Source organism: Macaca nemestrina, chromosome 2, assembly GCF_043159975.1.
Source record: "Macaca nemestrina isolate mMacNem1 chromosome 2, mMacNem.hap1, whole genome shotgun sequence".
NCBI classification, from domain to species: Eukaryota; Metazoa; Chordata; class Mammalia; order Primates; family Cercopithecidae; genus Macaca; species Macaca nemestrina.
Window position 1 is genome coordinate 108643325 of NC_092126.1, and position 23101 is coordinate 108666425.

At 40.8% G+C, this 23101-nt stretch overlaps 1 long non-coding RNA gene across 1 annotated transcript in view; it reads left to right on the forward strand.

The window, feature by feature from the left end:
* The first annotated feature begins 546 nt into the window (after positions 1-546).
* The window catches only part of LOC105480332 (uncharacterized), a 36661-nt gene continuing 14106 nt past the window's right edge, over positions 547-23101 (forward strand). The window contains exon 1 of the long non-coding RNA XR_011619399.1: positions 547-678. This is a non-coding gene — a long non-coding RNA (uncharacterized lncRNA). The remainder of the gene's footprint in view (positions 679-23101) is intronic.

The window sequence follows — 23101 nt, forward strand, 5'->3', positions numbered from 1 at the left end:
GAAACAAGGATTGACTGGGGGACTGCTCCTAGGCAAAACCTGTAAGGGACTGAGAGAGTTAGAATGGGGCAGGGAAGAAGCTGGGCAAACATGTAGCTTCAGCTGCAGTCTAGCTCAGCCTGATCCCATGGGGAGCTCACATGCAGAAGTTGTCCCAACTGGAGGGAAGCCCTTTGACCTTTCGGTCCCCATGTCAGTCATCACTCTGACTGTGGCTGTGGGCTCCCCTTAGGGGAGGACATAATCTCCCCGGCTTTTCAGGATGAGGTGGCTCTGGAGAAGGAAGTCTCTGGAGAAGGAAACAGCTGTGTCATTAGCAGCTGGCATGCACTGCAGATGGGGGATGGATGTGGTGGCCTGATAAAGAGACACTGATGAGACAGCAACTGTATCTACTGCTGCCACCATCTCTTGAAGGCCAAAATGGTCCAGTCATTAGTTCATAGCAAAACATTATTTTCTATGTATCCCAAGGGCAGAGGGAAACCACATATGGTAGTAACTCATTCTTGTTTTACTTCTGATTCTTCCATGCAGGGAGCATTCCTCATGACTAAAGAAGAAGCAAAGGCATAACCTGACTAATTCCTTCTTTCCCCTTCCACATTGAGCTCCGACTACCCACAGCCCCTTTCATAGAGACACATGCCGAAGATTGCTGTCTTGCCCTTCATTCAGGTCAGTCTGCCTTTGTTGTACAATTGCCATGGCTCTAATCAGAGGTCTGCCCAACAGACTCTGATTAGAACATGATTAGACTCTGATTAGAACATGACTATTCCCTGTGACCAGGCTGAACATCACACCTGACCTCCACCTCCATGAAACCTCCCTGAGCACTGCAGCCCCCACTGACTTCTCCCATTGTGGAACAGACAGTTACAACCATATCCCAGAATTCACAGTGAGAAGGATCCCATGTGCCAAGCACTGTCCCAAGTGTAATTGACTTAACTGCATTTACTTAATGGAGCATATGTGTATCAGTTAAGACGTGTTTGACTATCAGTAACTATCTGAGTTCAGGCAGCTTAAAGAATAAGGAAGAATCATATTCTATATAACAGGGAGTCTAGAGGTCAGGTAGTCAGTTCAAACTATCATCAGGTACTGCATCAGGCTCTAAGGCCAGATTACCTCTGGGTGATACGTATTTCTTCTCTGAGTCCATTGTAATCCCATTCTGATAGTCTATTACCCATGGAATAAATCATAAAAAACAGTAGGGGAATAGGTAAAGTAACAAAAAGAGCTAAAATACATACATGGTAGAAAATATAAATAGCTACTTCAGCCTTTGTTTCTGCCCAACACATTCACATAGCCTTAGTTGATGTTTATGACATCCTTCTTCTAAAATCTATTCCATAGCTCCCTTCCCTTTAGGGGCACCTCAGCTGAACAGAGTTCTTTACCCAATGAGCTACCCCAAACTGATTTTTGAAAAATCTAAGTTCTTGGTGGTCCTCCTTGAATGGGATTAGTAAACTCTTCCGTTAGTGTATGTTTTTTAAACACTGGACCTAAAACAACAAGGTGTTATCTCCCTGTGGTGTAGGTGGAATTGCTCCCAGGCCCTATTATAAAACAGCACCTGTCACTGCAGCCTGCCTCTAGCCTGTTCATCAAGTGGCATGAAAGTATTGAAATGGACAGATGGCAGCCTCAGTTTTCAATACAATAAAACTATTCTTTTGTCTCCTCTCTTGGGTACTAGCACTTAAAGTCAGCAGAACACAGAATTGTAGAAATAATGTATCCTAGCAGGAAATGGAATTCAATTCATTGTATTTAAACGTAGAGACTTTACTGAGGGACCACTAAGAGATGCCGGCAGGGTTAAAGACACTAACAATGGATGTTGAGGCACCCAGAGACTAATAAACAGCAGGAAGCCATTACCATGTCTAGGAGTAGGAGAGGAAATAGTGTGACCTCAGTCTAGTGAGAGCAGAGCTGGGGTGAAATTGCCCAGCAGCAGCTAGAGCTATGGAAAAAGGTAGCCCCTGACAAAGATGCAATGCTGAAGCAGGGAGGAAATAGAGAAGAAATACCCTGAGCTCGCTCTCTCTCCTCTGCTCTCTGCTTACCTGCTGGTACTGTCATTGGCTGATCCAAAGAGAAATGAGTCAGCATGGCAGCCCAAGTGAGACAGTCTTCAGAGCTAAAGCAGAGTAGAAAAGTGGAAGAATGAATGTGGGAGAATGAATACAGAATAACCAATACAAATAGGAAATGAAGCATTTGCAAATGCTAATGTGTACTAGTGAGAGATACCATCTCACTTCTACCTACTGTTCCCTAGACTGGTTTATTTGGCCTGTGGGAGACCCAGAGTCATATACTAGTTTCTAATTCAAATCATGGGCTCATTGTATAGGATAGCAGCCCAACCTCACAAGAAGTTTTCTCTCAGTGAATGCTGTTACTGAGTCTTCATTAAATATTCTAACCTTCTTTAAAACCTGTGAATGCCATATTTTTTCATATTGCCATATTTCCTCACTTCTTTTTTTTTTTTTTTTTTTTTTTGAGACGGAGTCTCGCTCTGTTGCCCAGGCTGGAGTGCAGTGGCCGGATCTCAGCTCACTGCAAGCTCCGCCTCCCGGGTTTACACCATTCTCCTGCCTCAGCCTCCCGAGTAGCTGGGACTACATTAACTGGGACTACAGGCGCCCGCCACCTCGCCCGGCTAGCTTTTTTTAGTATTTTTTAGTAGAGACGGGGTTTCACCATGTTAGCCAAGATGGTCTTGATCTCCTGACCTCGTGATCTGCCCGTCTCAGCCTCCCCCTCACTTCTTTTATTCTAAAATAAGTTCTTGCTGAGATGCAATGTGGCATGGGGTATTACTATGGTGAAGCAAAGCATTAAGTAAGTCTACTGCAGATGTTACTGAATGAAACGTGACAGCCATGGAAGGCAAATTCATATCCAGAGTGGATTATTATTGCCTGAGGACAAATCCTTGCTCCCTTCAAGATGGAAGGGGAGAAAAACCTTTCAACTTTTGGTTCCAAAATTGTGGTGTAAAGCAAGCTGGCTTTACTCTTCCATATAAAACCAAAAAACAAATATATAGCACCAAGCTCATCAACATAATATCCCAGAACTCAAATATAAGGATGAGCCAGTTTCTGGGGCCAGAGAGAAGTGAAAAAACTCCCAGCAGATGGTAAGAGATTTAGATGTCCATATCTGCAATGCTTCTTCCCCTAATCTGCTCAGCACCAAGCACATAAAACATTTCTCCTTCACTTATGGTTCCTGCACTGGAAAAAGTGAGATCAAGGTGGACCCCAGTTTCTCCACTATCTTGGTTCCCTGGGAGTAGACCTGTCCCTGCCTCAACCCATGAGAAGCATCACAAGTGCCTGAAGGGAGAAATATCCCTGAAATAGCTGGAGATGAAGTGGGGAGACAGGACTACCATCCCCAGCCCTGGAAACTCTTTTTAACTTGGCCAAAGAGGATGCCAAATCAGAGTGGCTGTTCAGCAGCACCATGCTGTAGAAGGTTCATTCCACAGGTCCTCTAGGCATAAAACTCTAGGCAGCCTTCCCACACTACTGAGATACCCCCTTTGGGACAGGCATCACTCTGATTGTTTACTAGAACCTAGGCAAATCTAGGCTTAAGGTACCATTTAGTGTCAAAAGGAGGCAGCAACCTAGCGGCAACCTAGCAGGAAAAAAATAAAATCCACAGGTAAATTACAAAGACTCTTTAAGCAAACATATCTGATAAAATCCAAAGCCAATCAGACAGATAAGACTAAAATAAATAACTAATCCTTCAACCCAAAGAATGGATATACATCCACAAGAAACAACAGCACACAGCAAACTGTGACCTCCTCAAACAGACAAAGCAAGGAACCAGTGACTGATGCTAACAAGATGGCAATATGCAAATTATCTGACCAAGAATTCAAAATAGACATTTTAAGGAAACTCAGTAATCTCCAAGATAACACAGAAAAGCAATTCAGAAATTTATCATAGAAATTTAACAAAAATATTGAAATAACTAAAGCATCAAATAGAAATCTTGGAACTGAGAAATACATTTGCAAAACTGAAAAATTCATTAGAGACTCTCAATAGCAGAATGGATCAAGCAGAGGAAAGAATCAGGGAGCCTGAAGACAGGCTACTGGAAAATACCTAGTCAAAGGGCAAACATGAAAAGAGAATGAAAAAAGATGAAGACTGACAGATACAGAAAATGACTCGAAAGACCAAATCTAAAAATTATTGGTATTCAAGAGGACATTGAGCAAAAGAAAGAGGTATAAAGCTTATTCAAAGAAGAAGTTTCCAAAACTTGAAAAAGATAAAAATATCCAGGTACAGTAAGGACAGAGAACATTAAATAGATTTGACCCAAATAAAACTAACTCAAACATATAATATTTAAACTCTCAAAGGTCAAGGACAAACAGAAGATCCTAAGAGTAGCAATAGAAAGAGGAAAATAACATATAAAGGAACTCAAATTCACCTGACAATAGACTTCTCAACAGAAACCATACAAGCCAGCAGGGAGTGGAATGACATTTTCAAAGTCCTGGAAAGAAAAAAAAAAACAACTCTGCTCTCCAGGAATACTGTATTCACCAAAGATATCCTTCAAATATGATGGAGACATAAAGTCTTCTTAGACAAACAAAAGCTGACAGAATTCACCAACACCAGACCTGTCTTACAAGCAATGCTAAAGGAAGTTCTTCAGTCTGAAAGGAAAACAGACTAATGCACAAAAAGAAAACATTTGAAGGCATAAAGCCCAATGATAAAATTAAGTCCATGGAAAAACCCAGAATACTCCAATGCTGTAATTGTGGGGTACAATTTCCTCACAACTCTACTATGAAGCCCAAAAGACAAATCTATCTAAGAAAATAATACCTATGGCAACCTAAGAGACAGATAATATAAAAGTATGTAAATTGAGACAACATAGAGTTAAAAAGTGGGGATGGAATTAAAGTGTAGTTTCTCCCCGTTTTTCTTTGTTAGTTTATATTATTTTCTTTATGACCTAAAATAAGTCATTATCCCTCTAAAATAACTTGTAATAAGATGTCTTTTGTAAGCCGCAATGCAAAAATCTGTAAAAGATTTACTAAAAATAAAAAGCAATGAATTAGGGAGGAGGAGAGAAAAAAAGAAAAAAAAAGCAATGAATTAAAACATACTACCAGAGCAAATCACTTAACCACAAAGGAAGACAGTAAGAAAGGAGAAGAGTTACAAAACAGCCAGAAAACAAGCAACAAAATGGTAATAGTAAGTCCTTACTTGTCAGTAATAACACTGAATGTAAGTGGCCTCAATTCTCCAGTTAAAAGGCATAGAGTAGTCAAATGGATAAATAAACAAGATCCAACTGTATACTGCCTACAAAACACTCACTTCATCTATAAAGGTATTCATAGACTGAAAGTGAAGGGGTGGAAAAATATATTCCATGGAATTGGAAACACAAAAAGAGCAGGAGTAGCTATAATTAGATAAAATTAGACTACAAATCAAAGACTGTAAAAAGAGACAAATAAGGTCACTATACGATGATAAAGGGATCAGTCAGTGCGAGAATATAACAAGTGTAAATATCTGTGCACCCAACACTGGAACTCCCAAAAATATAAAGCAAACACTAATGTAAAAGGAGCTCTAAAAGGAGAGAGACTGCAATACAACATGAGTAGAGGACTTTAAAACTCCACTCTTGATAATGAACAGATCATTGAGACAGAAAAACAAAAAAAAAAATCACCAGTGTCAACCTGTACACTAGACCTAATAGGCCTAATTGACATTTACAGAACATTCCATCTAACTGGTACAGAATACAAATTCTTTTCATCAACACATGGAACATTCTCCAGAATAGCCTCCATCTTAGGCCACAAAACAAGCCTGAACAAATTTGGAAAAGAGAAATTATGTAAAGTATATTTTCTGACCACAATGGAATAGAACTAGAAATCAATAATAAGAGTAGCATTAGCAACTACATAAACACATGGAAGTTAAACAGCATGCTCCCGAGTGACAAATGCGTCAATTAAGAAATTAAGAAGGAAATGAAAACAAATATTGAGACAAATGAAAATGGAAATGTAACATACCAAAATCTATAGGATACAACAAAAACAGTACTAATAGGGAAGTTTAAGTGCCTATATCAAAAAGGTAGAAAGACTTCAAATAAGCAATCTAATGATATACCTCAAGGAACTAGAAAAGCAAGAACAAACTAAACCCAAAATTAGCAGAAGGAAATCAATAGTTAAGATCAGAGCAAAAATAAATGAAATTGAGACTAAAAAATATGGGAGATCAACAAAATGAAAAGTTGGGTTTTTGGGAAAAAAAATCAAAATTGATAAACCGTTAGCTAGAATAACTAAGAAAAAAAGATAAGACCCAAATAAATAAAATCAGAAGTGAAAAAGGAAATATAAAAAATGAGACCACAGATGTACAAAGACTCATTACAGACTATTATGAACAACTATACACCAACAAATGGAAAAACCTAGAAGAAATGAATAAATTCCTGGACGCATACAGCCAACCAAGATTGAACCATGAAGAAATAGAAAACCTCAACAAACCAACAATGAGCAACAAGATCAAAGCCATAAGAAAAAGTATCCCATCATAGAAAAGCTCAGGACCTACCTGATGGCTTCATTGTTGAATTCTACCAAACATTTCAAGAAGTAATACCAATTCTACTTTATCTCTTAAAAAAAAAAACTGGCCGGGCGTGGTGGCTCAAGCCTGTAATCCCAGCACTTTGGGAGGCCAAGACGGGCGGATCACGAGTTCAGGAGATCAAGACCATCCTGGCTAACACGGTGAAACCCCGTCTCTACTAAAATACAAAAAAAATTAGCCGGGCGAGGTGGCGGGCGCCTGTACTCCCAGCTACTCGGGAGGCTGAGGCAGGAGAATGGCGTGAACCCGGGAGGCGGGGCTTGCAGTGAGCTGAGATCCGTCCACTGCACTCCAGCCTGGGCAACAGAGCTAGACTCCGTCTCAAAAAAAAAAAAAAAAAAAACTGAAGATGAGAGATACTCCCAAACTTTTTCTATGAGGACAGCATTACCCTGACACCAAAACCAGGCAAGGACATGACAAAAAAAAAGAAAACTACACGGCAATATTCCTGATGAACATAGTTGCCAAAATCCTCAACAAAATACTAACAAAACTGAATGACACATTAAAAATATCATTCACCATGATCAAGAGGGATTCATCTCAGAGATTCAAGGATGGTTCGACACATCCAAGTCAACAAATTGATACATCACATTAGCAGAATCAAGAACAAAAATGATATGATTATTTCAATAGATGCTGAAAAAACATTTGATAACATTCAATATCCCTTTATGATAAAAGTTCTCATCAAAGGGAACATACCTCAAAAAAGGCCATTTATGACAAACACGTGAGTCATAATGTCATGTTCAACAGGAAAAAACTGAAAGCCTTTTCTCTAAGATCTGGAATAAGACAAGGATGCACATTCTCATCACTTTTATTCAACATAATACTGGAAGTCCTGGCCAGAGCAATTACACAAGAGGAAGAAATAAAGGGCATCTAAATTGCTAAGGAAGAAGTCAGATTAGCCTTGTTCACAGATGACATGATCTTATGTTCAGAAAAATCTAAAGATCCCACCAAAAAAACTGTTAGAACTGATAAATAAATTCAGTAAATTTGCAGGACAAAAAATCAACACACAAAAATCAGTAGAATTTACGTACACCAAGAACAAACAATATGAAAAAGAAATCAAGAAAGCAATTCCATTTACAATAATATATAAATGCAAATAATATAAAATGCCTAGGAACCAACTTAACCAAAGAAATGCAAGTTCTATACATGGAAAACTGTAAAACACTGATTAAAAATACAGAAAAGGGCACCAAAAATGGAAAGACATTCCATGTTCATGGATTGTAATAATTAATGTTGTTAAAATGACAATACTACCCAAAGAAATTTACAGATTTAATTAAATACCTATCAAAATACCAAGGACATTCTTCACAGAAATGAAAAAAAAATCCTAAAATTTATATGAAATGACAAAAGACCCTGAATAGTCAAAGTAATCCTGAGCAAAAAGAACAAAGCTGAAGGCATCACACTATTTGACTTCAAATTATGTTACAAAACTATAGTAACGAAATCAGCACGGTACTGATATGAAAACAAACACATACACCAATGAAACAGAATAAAAAACCCAGATATAAGTCCACTATTTACAGTCAACTCATTTTTGATAAAGGCACCAAGAACATCCAACAAGGGAAGGGCAGTCTCTTCAATAAGTGGTGCTGGAAAAACTGGATATCCATATGTAGAAGAATAAAACTAGGCCCTTATCCCTCATCATATACAAAATCATATCAAAATGGATTAAAGACTTAAATCTAAGACCTGAAACCATAAAACTACTAAAGTAAAACATGGGGGAAACATTCCAGGACACCAGTCTAGGCAAATATATTTTGTGTAAGACCTCAAAAGCACAGGTAACCAAAACAAAAATAGACAAATGGGATTACATTGAGCCAAAAACCTTCTTCACAGCAAAGGAAACAATCAACAAAGTGAAGAGACAATCCTTAAAATAGAAGAAAATATTTGCAAACTATCCATCCGACAAAGATATTAATAACCAGAATATAGAATCTCAAGCAACTCAATAGCCCAAAAAAAAAAAATTTTTTTTTTTTTTTTTTTGAGACGGAGTTTCGCTCTTTTTGCCCAGGCTGGAATGCAATGGTGCTATCTCGGCTCACTGCAACCTCCACCTCCCGGGTTCAAGCGATTCTCCTGCCTCAGCCTCCCAAGTAGCTGGGATTACAGGCGCTTGCCACCATGCCTGGCTAATTTTTTATATCTTTAGTAGAGACAGGGTTTCACCATGTTGGCCAGGATGGTCTCGATGTCTTGACCTCGTGATCCGCCCGCCTCAGCCTCTCAAAGTGCTGGGATTACAGGCGTCAGCCACTGCACCTGGCCAAAACATTTTTTTTAATTTAAAAATGGGCAAAAGATCTGAACAGACATTTCTCAAAATCAAACATACAAATGGCCAACAGGTATATGAAAAAAATGCTCAACATCACTAATCATCAGGGAAATGCAAATAAAAACCACAATGAGATATCATTTCACCTCAGTTTAAATGGTCTTTATCAAAACACAGAGAATAGGAAATGCTGGCAAGAATGTAGAGAAAAGGGAACCCTTGTGTGCTATTGATGGGAATGTATTATAAATTAGTACAGCCACCATGGAAAATTGTATGAAAGTTCCTTTAAAAACTAAAAATAGAACTGTCATATTATCCAGCAACTCTACTACAGGGTGTAAATCAGTATATCAAAGAGAAATCTGCACTTCCATGCTTATTGCAGTCCTGTTCACAATAGCCAAAATATAGAATCAGCCTAAGTGCTCATCAATGGATGAATAGATAAAGAAAATGTAGAACATATACACAATGGAATATGTTGAGCCATAAAAAAGAATGAAATCCTGTCATTTGCAGCAACATGGATAGAACTGGAGATCATTATGTTAAGTGAAATAAGCCAAGCACATAAAGACAAATATTGCATGTTCCCACACATGTGGGAGCTAAAAAGGTGGATCCCATGAAGACAGAGTACATCCATGGCTACCAGAAGCCAGGAAGAATATGGGGGAGCGGGGAATGAAGAGAGGTTGATTAATGGGCACAAATATACAGTTCGATAGAAGAAACATGATCTAATATTTGATAGATCAGTAGGGTGACTATAGTTTACAATAATTTGTATGTTTCAAAATAGCTAGAAAAGAATAATTCAATTTTTTAAACGTTCAAATAAATAAAAGACAAATATTTAAGGTGATGGATATCCCAATTACACTGATTTGATCTTCACGGATTATACTAATGTATTAAATTATCACGTATACTCTGAAAGTATGTAAGCAATCTGCCATCAGGTAATGCTATTCTCCTGATATAGGTGCCATAGAGGTGCTCAACAATGATCTTTGCTGCTGGCAAACTGGGGAAACGGTTATGGCAGATCAGTATGGTGAGGGGAGTCCCTGTTATTGAGCCCGTGTATAACCTCTGTAGGTGCTATTATTGCCATTTTGTTCAAGAGTCCAATGGAATGGCAGAGGTAATTAATATCCATTGTCAGATTGTCCATCTCATTTTTTAGAGGATACCCCATAGAAGAGTCCTCTTTCTGAATATTCACATGAGACTCCATATTATCATACACTTTGAATACATTCTAAGAGACCTCACATACCTCTTCCTCGCATTTTCTGATGCCAATCCTCCAATATTGTTGGATTCAAATTTCTGACCAATTAGCCAAACCATTAGCCATAGCCCATGAATCATAATAATTCCATTCCTCTGGCCATCTTTCCTTCCAGAAAAAGTAGATAACTCAAAAGTTCTTCCCTCTGGCAGTTTTCCCCTTCTTACTGCCTTTTAAAGTTGTATCTGGATGAGTTTATATAAACTTGCAGAAAGTGGAAAGCCATCTATAAGCTACACTTGACCATCTATCTCCTCAGTCAATGGTCACAGGAACTTCCTATGAGGCCCAGGGTGTGGGTTGAAGGAGAGGTGGCCACTCAACTAGAGAAGGTGCACTGGAGAATGTGAACATCCTACCCGTGCAACTCATCAGTGGTTTCAAAACTGCTCACACCCATCCCATATGTACTACTTCCACTTTGCCTGATTTTATGACTTAGCATATCAGATAATATTCAGTTATTCATGGAAAGTTTAGATCTCATGGCCATTTGGTATCCTTTGATCATGCAGTCAGCCTCTACTAAAGCTCAGAAGCAAACCAAGAGTTTTTTTTTTTTCTCTCTCTCAAAAAGGAAACAGCTGTTTGTGAGAATGACGTGGTTCCTCTCTTAAACTCTTGAGTGTGCACTGTAATTATCCTATGGGTGCTTGCTATATGCTTCACCTAGCATCTCAGTCTGCCATACACAGTGTGAACACTAATGGATCTTCTGGGTTATTAGCTCCAAGAGGAAGAGCGTCTTGCACCACAACCTGGCCTAGCCAGAGAGCTGACTGTTACCCTGGGCCCTATGCAAAGCTGGTAGTCTTTTGAGTGACTTGGTTAATAAGTTGGAACAACACATTCAATTGTAGCATGTGTTTCCTCTTAAAAACAAATAAGCCCAATGAGCATTGTGCATCCTCACCCCTGGTTTGTTGTTGTTGTTGTTTCTGTTTGTTTTGAGACTGGGTCTTGCTCTGTCACCCAGGCTGAAATGTAGTAGTAGCTCAATAACAGCTCAGTGTAGCCTCAACCTCCTGGACTCAGGTGATCCTCCCATCTCAGCATCCTGGATAGCTGGAACTACAGGCATGTGCCACCATGCCTGACTAATTTTTTGTATTTTTCTTTAGAGATGGGGTTTCACCATGTTGCCTAGGCTGGTCTTAAACTCCTGGGCTTAAGTGATCTGCCCACCTAGACCTCCCAAAATGCTGGAATTGCAGGTATGAGCCACCGCACACAACTTACTGTGTCCTTTTCTTAGTATTGGGTACAACTATTTGTCTTTCATTTTAAAGGAATCATTACATTATTTCCCAGATCACTGTATACCCAGAAACTTCACCAAGGTGTCAAGAGTTAGTATGTTCATGGGATTTATTTCTCACCTTCTGGCATCCATGTGTCTTGCCAAGGACTCTAGAATGCCTGCTACTTCCTGCTGTTTGGATTCTGTAAGCATGATATCATCAATGTAACATATGATATCTTGCGGGATGTTGAAATTAGCAAGATTCTTGTAGAACAAATTTTGGATCAGAGTGAGAGTTGACATAGCCCAAAGTCAAAATGGTGAAGGTATACTACTGTTCCTGTCAAGTGGAAACAAACTGCTTGCAGTTTTTCTCTGCTTAGTAGAATAAAGAATTTTTTTTTTTTTTTACAGATGAGTAGCCACAGTTCCAGAGACTATGTTTATTTGCTGAAATAAAGATCTATATTTAAACAGTAATTAAATTACAGTTGTGGTCTGCCCTTAATTAAGCTTATGATAATTTGTTTTTGTTATTCAACACCCATCTTTTATCTTCACAGGTTGAAATTGATTAGTTAAATGGAGGGATATGATTGAACTCAACACTCCTACATCTTCCACATCTTTGAATATCTTAAATATTAATTTTTAGTTAATATTAACCAATTTCCTCATGGATGCATGGTTTTTTTGGTTTATAGTTTTGGAATGGAAGAGAAGCTCCAGGGGCTCCCTCATGGCTCTGTCTACTATAATTGCCTTTAGTCTGAGGTCATAGAGTCAGTATTCTACTATACGGTCAGAGTCAAGGTTCTGCTTCTTGTTGAATATGTCTAGTCCAGCTATACACTCAGGAACTGAGAAGTGAGGCACTATGTGCTAGGATATGAGTGTTTAAGATGTCAGTGGGCTGACTAAGGTGGACTAATGATTTCTGGTCCCAAAAGACCATAGTGGAGTGCTGTGTCTCTCAGAAAAGATGTTCAATTCTTCTCAAGTGATCTGATTATCTTTCTTTCCCTAAGTACAGTTACCCTGATCTGTGGCCATGAGTCATCTGGGAATTTAGTGATAGTGGGGCTTGAGGGGAGCTTGATGAGATGCAGATTTTCCCATAAAAGTAACTTCTCTGAGTGATATCATTACAGGGCCTCAAGCAAGGCAAGAAGAGCCTCTTTAAACAGGGAGGAAGGGATACTTCCCAACAAGAGCAGATTATGGGGCTTCGCAGCTCTCTCGCTGAGCTTCCAGGGCCATTGGAAGAAGGCAGTTTCTCCCAGGCTATGTGTAAGATTTAATGTACATACTTCTGATATTATCATGTTATCAAGGGGCCTTGAGTATTTTAAACAACTCAGATCTGGGAACTGTTCTGGTGCCTCAAGTTAAGCTCTAACTGACCAAACTAGAGGTTTATGGTTATAAGGATCAAGTAGGACCATAGGTAGAGGCCAATCTATTGTAGTCCTAAGAACCCCGTGCTCAATTAGCTACTCCAAAAAGCTCAGGGTTAGGGTATTCTGAGTGCCGCCTCAGCTTCTCTGCTGATTGCTGTGACCCTGAAGCATCTTCTGGAAGCTGGGCGCCACCTCTTGGCGCAGCCATCTCTGTATCCTTTCACCCCTTCCTCCTGCCCTGCTCCCATGTTAAGGAACTCATTTTAATGCAGTCTCTCCCACTAGCACACCCCACCTGTATGTAAGAGCTACAACAGCACCTCTCAAAGATTGTTTATTTCCCTATCAATGTAATTCTCAATATCTGGCAAAGAGCATATCTTCAGGGCCCTTTCCAGAGACATAGTTAGGGAAGGGTAAGTGGATCTCATAGAATTAATCTAGTTCTACATTTATCTCATTCCTCTGCATTACACATTGGATACATATTTTAATCACCTGGGGAGTTTTGAAAAGATACCGCTGCTCAGGCCCTGTCCATGGATATTCTGATTTAATTGGTCTGGGGTGAGACCTTGGCATCATTATTTTGAAAAGCTTAGGTGATCCTAATGTGTAGCTAGGTTTGAGACCCACTATTCTACATTATGTCATAGAATTTCTGAAACTTAATTTTATGTTGGTTGCCACTGGATTCAGGATTAACTCAACTAATCAATTAGAAAGAGTAATTAGAACTGCAACCATCAGCTCAAGATAGTATATTAAACACAGAATCTCTCAGGCCAGAGCATTTCTTCTACTGATAAATTCAGCCCTAACTAAATTATGTTCCCTCCTCCTTGGTCTAGAATCTTTAGAATCCATTTTAAACACATTAAACATGCATTCCTCTATGCTTCTTTCTGGCACAGATTTGCAAGTTCTTGCAATTCTTTTAATATAGATGCCCCTTCTTCCCAGGACAGACTTTGTATTTGGCTCCTGTGACTGCTGGGGTCTGATTTTGCTTATAGGTCAAAAGACAGTGACGGTGGCAGGGGTGAAGGGAACCTGCAGAGATTTGACTTTCCCAAGCCAAGTAACTTCTGTGAGTGTGACATTCGAGAACCTCAAGCAAGGCAGGCAGAGCCTCTTCAAACAGGGAAGGAGGGGATACTGTTCTGACAAAAGCAGATTGGTGGGGCAAGGTGTCTCTCATTAAGCTGTCCAATGCAGCTGGGAACAGTTTATCCTCACAGGTCTGGAATTTCTCATAGTTATTTATTCCACCCAGGGTGGAAAACTGCTTAAAGGCATTCTTAAACCACAGACAATAGCATGAGCGATCTGTGCCTTAAGGACATGCTTCTGCTGCAGAGTGTTGGTAAAGCCCCTGAAGTATATCAAAGTAGTTTTATTTTGCAATGCGAAGGGCCCGATGGACAACCTGGGACTATTCAACCAATTATAACTTCTGTACCTATAAATTTATGGGGGAGAGATTTATTACAACAATGGGGAGCACAAGTTCTAATTCCAGAGCAATTATCTGAGGAAGAGATTCCAGGAGAAACCCGAGGACCCCGGTTGCAGCCATGTTAAGGCTGACGCTGAGGAAGACCCCAACTGTCATGAGCAACACCCATCAAACACAGCCACCCACCTGGGGACTGATCAGGAAGCTGTCGCAGATGGTGGAACGAAACCCGAGGAAAGTAGGACAACCAGTCACAATGAGTAATTTAATGGTAGCTATGATAGCTCTGAAGGCTGTGAGACCCCTGATTTCCCACTTCACACCTCTATATTTCTGCATGTGTGTCTTTAATTCCTCTAGCACCGCCAGGTTAGGGTCTCCCCGACTGGGCTGGTCTCAGCACACCACCCCTGCTAATTTTGTATTTTTAGTAGAGATGGGGATTCTCCATGTTGGTCAGACTGGTCTCAAACTACTGGCCTCAAGTGATCTGCCTGCCTCAGCCTCCCAAAGTGCTGGGATTACAGGTGTGAGCCACTGGGACCAGCGGAATTTTTCTTCCTCAAGGAAACTTCAGTTTTGCTCTTATGGCCTTTCAACTGGTTGGGTGAGGTTCATCCACATAATCCAAGAGGATCTCCTCTATGTAATTGTAGATATGAACAATGTCTGCAGAATTCCTCCACAGCAACAGCTGGGGTAGTGTTTGACTGAATAACTGGGTAATATAGCCTGGCCTAGTGGACACACAAACCCAACCATCACAGCTGGTTATTTCCCAAAGTTAACAATGGTGTTCAAAAGGTACCATGAAGCCAGAGGCACATCAAGTGTTTACAGCACACCCCAAACTCACACTAAAGATGATGATGATGACATCATATTACTATTACTACTTTGGCAACAATTTATTGAGCTCCTACCATGCAGCAAAGGTTTATCATATTAATATCTCATATAATCCTTATGATAACCCTAGAAAGCAGTGATAATTACTTCTGTGTTATTATTAAGGAATCTGAGGCTCAGAAAGGTCAGTTCATGATCACAGTGCAAGTGGAGTACAGAAAATGAAATCCACTCTGCCAAATTCAAAAGCCCATTGTTCTCTCCTCCACATGCTGCCTCTCCAATTGTCATATGAAGCCCCTTGGGTAATTTAGCCAATGTTCAATACCTGTACTTAGGAGGGGAGGAAGAAAATCATTTAAAGATTCTTAACCTTTATTGAAGATGTGTGTCACCCAGAGAGATTGTTAAAGCACAGACCCCTGGGCTCCTCCAGCAGAGATTTTGGTCTACAGGGTCAGAGGAGGGACCTGAGATTCTGCATTTTAAACAAATGCCCAGATGATGCTGATGCTGCTAGTTTGGGCCAACCTTTGAGTAGCACTGGGTTAAAGAAACTCCCATGCAAAGCAAGCCTCTCTCCCCAGTGAAATCTTTACCTGCAACATCTATAAATAGCAGACAGGCTGACTAGAGTGGTGCCTTTCTTTTCTTGCCTATGGCTGACAGCAAAATGATGTAATCAAGGAAGAAGAGAAGCAACAAAGGACAGCTTGCTAATCTCTTTGTCAAAGAAGAGATGGCTGTCAGAGAGGAAAAAAAATCAGATTTCAGCTTGTGAGCCCTTCTGCAAGCCTACAAGCACCCTGGCCCTTGCTCTGAGAGACCCTTGCTAAATGAACAGTTGACATAGCACCATCTTCCCCACTGAGAAGACCCAAGGCAGAAAGTCAACTCTTGGAGGAAAGGAAATGGTCTCAATATAAGTGGGGCTGGTAGCTGTCTCACTTATAAACAGTAAGAGCCCCTGGAGTTCTGCCCAAGCACACACTAATGATATGTGAGGTGACCCTGTTGCTTTTTCCCAGAGGCTTACTAGAGTAGGAATTTAAGATGTGGTCCTGAAAGCTACCAGTGCTGGAATGAGCATTCAGAAAATGGGGTAAGAGTTCCAGTTCAATCACCTAAACTAAAAAGCACCTCTGAGTCTCAGTTTTGTCACCTGCAAAATGGTATAATACAACTTTCTACCTTATAGGGAAAGGCTTCAGTGAGTGATAGTAAACTTTTGTATTGCTTTGCATCTTTCCTTGTCTCATTTCCCTTTTTATTTATTTATTTTTTTAGCCAAATGCAATTGTTACTATAATTGGGCATAAATTGCATGGAGGAACAAGGATTTCAGTAACCTGAACTTGCTCAAATACCTGGGTGAATCCTAGAAAAGACATCAAGAAGAAGGATTTCTTAGCTTAAGTGCTCTCAAAAGCAGAGCCTGAAACAGAGGCTAAACAACTGGCACTAATTGCTTGAGAAGTGCCAAGCCTGGTTAGTGAGAGTGAGGAAGGGGTAAGAAAAGATGCAAAACAGCATACCGCAACATGTTACCACACTGGATACCACAGCCTGGCAAGCCGAGAAGCAGCAGAGTGGGTGGCTTAGCAGGTGTGTCTACTCAGCACATGGGACTTTTCCAAAATAATGACTAAAGAGAGCTGCCCTTGTTACAGTGTAGTCCCTGGAATAGAGAAAGGAGTGTGGGTTGATCCGTTTGGTTCAGCATCACCTGTTCTCCTTGGTCAGCGTTCACCTAACAGGGAGCTACTTCCTGCTGCTAAAGAAAAACAAAAATGGAAGCCACAATTTAGATAAACCCCAAGACCATCTATCCATAGCTGCATAGCCAAAACTGAAGTCATCCTGATTTCCCCTAAACAATAGATGTAAATATAAATGAAACACAAAACATAACCTTTACATCATTGTCAGCATGCTACAGTGAAATCAGCTGTAGACAAATCAGCTTAAAAATCTCTACTTGCCCTAAAAAGAATGTTAATGTTTAACAGCCAATCAGAAAAAAAAGTAAAAAATACTTCCTTCTTTATACTTTATAAACTGTGATGTAACTGCTGAAAGAAGGGCTTCTTACTACTTTTAGTTCAAAATCTCCCAGTTTGATAACTGTTCTTTTGCATGCACAATAAGCTTTTACAATTTTTCTAACTTGATCTGGTTTTATTTTTATTTTATTTTAGTTTTTGAGATGGAGTCTTGCTCTGTTGCCCAGTCTGGACTGCAGTGGCGTAATCTCAGCTCACTGCAACCTCTGCCTCCTGGGTTCAAGCAATTCTCCTGCCTCAGCCTCCCAAGTAGCTGGGATTACAGGCACATGCCACCATGCCCAGCTAATTTTTGTATTTTTAGTAGAGACAGGATTTCACCATGTTGGCCAAGCTGGTCTTGAACTCTTGACCTCAGCTGATCCACCTGCCTCAGCCTCCCAAAGTGCTGGAATTACAGGTGTGAACCACCACACCCGGTCTGATTTTATTTTTGATCCCCACATTTCTTCACTACCTGTTGGTAGCCACCCATGGAACCCCATGGTTCTTTCAAGTCTGAAAGTGGAGAGTAACCAGTGGAGGCTGGGCTGTTGACCAAAGGACAGAAGGAAGGAGGCAATAGAGGGAACTTTAGAAGGCTTACAAAGGTCTCTGTGGATAAAAAATAGACTTACTCTATTTTTAAGAATTTACTCAGATTATACCCACAAGCTTTTTTCAGTCAATGGGATGAAGGCTTGGAGGAGTATAACCCGGTCCATACTCTCGGTCAAGCATGCTGGCCTCAGGTCCCTGCGCATGAAAGCTCAGGACTAGAAAAGTGAAAGTATTGCTTAAAGGAAATTTAATGGCCAGACTCCCAAATGTCATCCTCATAGTTGTTGGGGAAGTAATGTTTCATATGTATATATACATATATACCCTTGATCTGAATAATGAATGACTCTAAGGGGCTGTGCCCTATCATGGCTTCTCTGACTGCACATGTCTCAGTCTTTGGTAGAAGCTTTTAATTAAATGGGAGGAGCCTCTGGGTCCTGACTGATATTGGCCATTTGTATCACAAAGTCAGAGCACACCAACAGAAATATCCCACACCGTATGTCATAATTTTGCTTTACCATCTGTATTACTTTCCTTTTGGCTGCCATATCAAGTTACTGGGTGGCTTAAACAACAGAACTTTATTTTCTCACAGTTGTGGAGGCTAAATTCCCAGATTCTAGTGTTGGTCTCTGATGAGGGCTCTCTTCCTGGCTTGCAGACCAGCTGCCTTCTTGCTATATGTCATTACGTGACCTTCTCTCAGTGCGGGGTGGGGATAGGAGGCTCTCTAGTGTCTCTTCCTATAAGAACATTAATCCTATTGCATTTGGGCCCCACTCTTATGTCCTCATTTAACTTTAATTACTTTCTTAGAGGCACTCTCCAAGCATGGCCACACTAGGGGTTAGAGCTTCAACGCATAAATTTTGAGGGGACACAAACACCCAGTGCAGAACACCATCCATAGAAATTGGACTAGATGACTATTAACAGATGAACCAACTGATAGTTATTCCACAAAGCCCAGCAGCAATGAAAGAACTTCAAACATAGGAAGGGCATATACAAAGCACACATGCCACTGGTTTCTCATCCCTTGCCTGAGGCAAACACTGCTAATCAATCATAGTATTTCTTCTACTGAGCCAGGATACAGCCTTACAGTCCTTAACACAGAGCTTCAGGCAGCCACTACTAATTGACTGGGGTTGGCTTCTACATTGGGAATTTTTCAGGTATAAGTGAGAGAAATAAAACTTAAACGCTGTCTTAAGCATAGAGGGGACTTTATTGGCTCATATAGCTACAGACTCAAATGGTGGGATCAATGCCTAAAACGGTACCATTAAACCTCTTCTCTCTGATGGCAAAAATGGTTAACAGTAGCGGCTGGCTTTACCAGTTGAGAAACATCACCAGAAAAAGAGTCTTTTCAACAATTATTCTGATAACATTCCTAGGACTGGCTTTTCAATTGGCCTGGCTCAGGTCTGATTGGCCACCTTGGATCATGTGCATAGCCTGAATCAAGTAAGTGGCCAGGGGGATGCAGTATTCCCAGTGACCACATTTGAGTCACTGGCCCACCGGGATTAGTTCTGCTTGAGCCAACAACTAATTGAGTCACAGGATGAAGTTTCCAAAGGAAATGTGAAGATTCCAGAAGGGGTGCAATGGGGACTGAGCAGCCTAAACAACTGTAGGGGAGAAAACACAAGTTTTTTCTTCTTTTGAAAGGTTCTTAGTTGAGACATTCTCCCCAAAATAAAAGTCAAATCAACAAAAGAAAACCAAACAGAAGTCTATTCAAGTGTGTTACATCCATCATATGGGAGAGGCCTCAGTTCAAAAGTATTTTTCAGCCAGGTACGGTGGCTCACACCTGTAATCCCAGCACTTTGGGGGGGCTGAGGCAGGTGGATCACAAGGTCAGGAGATCGAGAACATCCTGGCTAACACGCTGAAACCCCGTCTCAACTAAAAATACAAAAAATTAGCTGGGCACGGTGGTGGGTGCCTGTAGTCCTAACTACTCGGGAGGCTGAGGCAGGAGAACGGCATGAACCCAGGAGGCGGAGCTTTCAGCAAGCCAAGATGGTGCCGCTGTACTCCAGCCTGGGTGACAGAGCGAGACTCTGTCTCAAAAAAAAAAAAAAAAAGTATTTCTCTCTTAAGCCAGTGGTTTAGGGGCCTTGTTGAAATAGTATCTTAACAAAGAGCCATACATCTTATATAAGGACAAGACAAAGAAGGGAGTATCTGCAAGCAGGAAAATGTGGGAAGGTAAATTGATGGGAAGAGTGAAGTCTGCTCCTGGATTCTCTGGCACCGGCTGTCTCAGCTCTATTTTGAACTGCTAAAAGCAGAGAGGAGGGGCAGCATGAACTCCTGTGTTTTGACCTTTTACCTTTAACTAAAATCCCCAGCATTTTAAGAGGATATTTTTGTTTCCTTCCCAATAGCGTCTAGAAGCTCTAGAAGTTAGCTAAGTGCCATCACTGGGGCTGCAGCCCTCTGAAAAGCCAGGGTCACAACACAACAGGGACCACAGGAGGGAACCCAGACCTGCTGCATACACATTGGGACTTAGAGAGTTCCCATTCCACTCTGCCACCCCTGCCATGTTTAACCTTCCCATCAGCTTCTTGGTGAGACCTCCACCAAGCCTTTATCTCAGATGCTTTTCATCGCCCCTGTTCTCACCATAGTGAAGGTGGAGTCCAGTATGCACCTTCTCCCCAAACTTCTTATTTCTAGATCTTTGTTGACTTCTCTCTTTTATCCATGAACCTCTGTAATAATATCAAAATAATAACTAAACCTTAAAACCAGGGTTCCCATCGAGACTGCATTCGGGATCTAATTGGACTCTTAGCTGGGCTCATCCAGAGACTGCTAAAAGTCCATCAAGTCAGTGGAAAAAAAGAAGCCGAACAAACTCATCAACCTCTCAAAATAGGACATTTCAATATGAATAGATTTAGTGTCATTAGTCTGTGAAAAAGCTCAAGAACTCACATATAAATCTCTTCAGATCTGAAAAATTGTGGGTTTTACAGTACAATATAGCAGAAATATCACAAATCAGCATGTACTACAATTGTATGCTTTTGTCTTAAGTACACATGAAGCCTAACCTGCCTATCAGATATTTTGCAACAAACTCCGAAAAGCCTAACCACCTCCCTGATTGAACAATCTTCAGGTAAGTGCAGCTGCAGCTCTTGAAAATGCTTGGCTGTCCCAGGGAAGAACTCAGATGGACCTGAATGTTGAAAATTGAGCAACATTCAATTTGATAAATGTTTAAGTTCCTATGATGTGCAAAACTTTGTGGTTGGTGCGCTAGGAATTTTTTTTTTTTTTAAGGAAGTTCCTGCTTTTTTGGCACTCACACTCTTGCTCATACCTTGTCAATAGAGGTCTCCAAAATTTAAGATGATTTTAGAAGCAGGCACACCTGGGTTGAAATTCTCGCTCTGTCATATACTAATTTTATGACCTTGTTCAAATTACTGTATGCACTGGTTTATTCATTTATTTATTTATTTATTATTTTTTGGGACAGAGTCTCACTCTGCAGTGTGACTCGATCTCGGCTCACTGTGCAGCGGCACGATCTCAGCCCGCTGAAACCTCCGCCTCCGGGGTTCAAGCAATTCTCCTGCCTCAGTCTCCCAGGTAGCTGGGATTACAGGTGCACGCCACCATGCCCAGCTAAGTTTTGCATTTTTATTAGAGACAGGGTTGCATCATGTTGGCCAGGCTGGTCTCAAACTCCTAACCTCAAGTGATCTACCCACCTCAGCCTCCCAAAATGCTGGGATTACAGGCATGAACCACCTCACCCAGCCAGGTTTATTTATTTCTAAAGTGGGGATATTAACAGTAAATAAGTTTTGAGATTATTATGAAAATGAAATGAATGTTTAACATATGGGAGCTTCTTAGGAGAGTTGATAACACCTGGTGAGTTCTTGTTAATTAGTTGCTGTAATTAGTATCATTGTTGTCTTGTAATTAGTATCATCAAAATTACTAGCCCTACTTTCTTGTAGCTCAAAGAATAATGACAGAATAGGATTGAGAGTTGTGATGGGTTACTGTGAAGAAGGTGAAAAACTGGTGCAGGATTATATCAGATATATATATATATCAGCTGTTGGGTTCACAACACCAAATTAACTCAAAATAAAAAAGTCCTTCCTAAGGTATAGTGAAGAATACATGAACTTCAGTGATTGCCTCAAGTAGACATCCATTGTTTTGTCTATCCAGACTAGAACTCTCTTTCTCTCTCTCTCTCTCTCTTCCTCTTTCTCTTCTATCTTCTATTTTAACCAAGTGGCTTGATTGGGGACTGCCTGGGCAACCGGGCGAATATATATATATATATATATATATATATATATATATATATATATATATATATATTTCAGATATATGTATATATTTTGATCCAAGGTCTCTCACTGTTGCCCAGGCTGGAGTGCAGTGGTGTAATCTCAGCTCACCGTAGCCTCAACCTCCCAGGCTTGTGATTCTCATATTCAGCCTCCCAAGTAGCTGGGATCATAGACACATGCCACCATGCCTGGCTAATTTTTTCAACTTTTCGTAGAGATGACCTCTCACTATGTTGCCCAGGCTGGTCTCGAACTCTTGGGCTCAAGCATTCCTCCTGCTTTGAACCCCCAAAGTGCTAGGATTGCAGTCATATGCCACCGTGCCCAGCCGGGAGCTGCCATATTGAGACACGACTCAACTTCCCTGACCACAGTGATTGGTGTGAGTTGGGCATCAGGCCCAATCTGAGCCAGTAAGATGACTTGTGGGATTTTGTTTTGTTTTTTGAGATGGAGTCTCACTCTGTCGCCCAGGTTGGAGTGGAGTGGCGCCATCTCTGCTCATTGAAACCTCCGCCTCCCGGGTTCAAGCAATTCTCCTGCCTCAGCCTCTTGAGTAGCTGGGACTACAGGCATGCACCACAATACCCAGATAATTTTTTGTATTTTAGTAGAGATGGTGTTTCACCATGTTGCGCAGGCTGGTCTTGAACTCCTGAGCTCAAGCAATCTGCCCGCCTCGGCCTCCCAAAGTGCTAGGATTACAGGTGTAAGCCACCGTGCCTGGCCAACTTGTGGGATTTTTGGCATTGGAGAGATAGAGCTGGAGCTTGTCTCTAGAGATACAGTTGAAGGATAAGCCAACAGCCCACTTCCA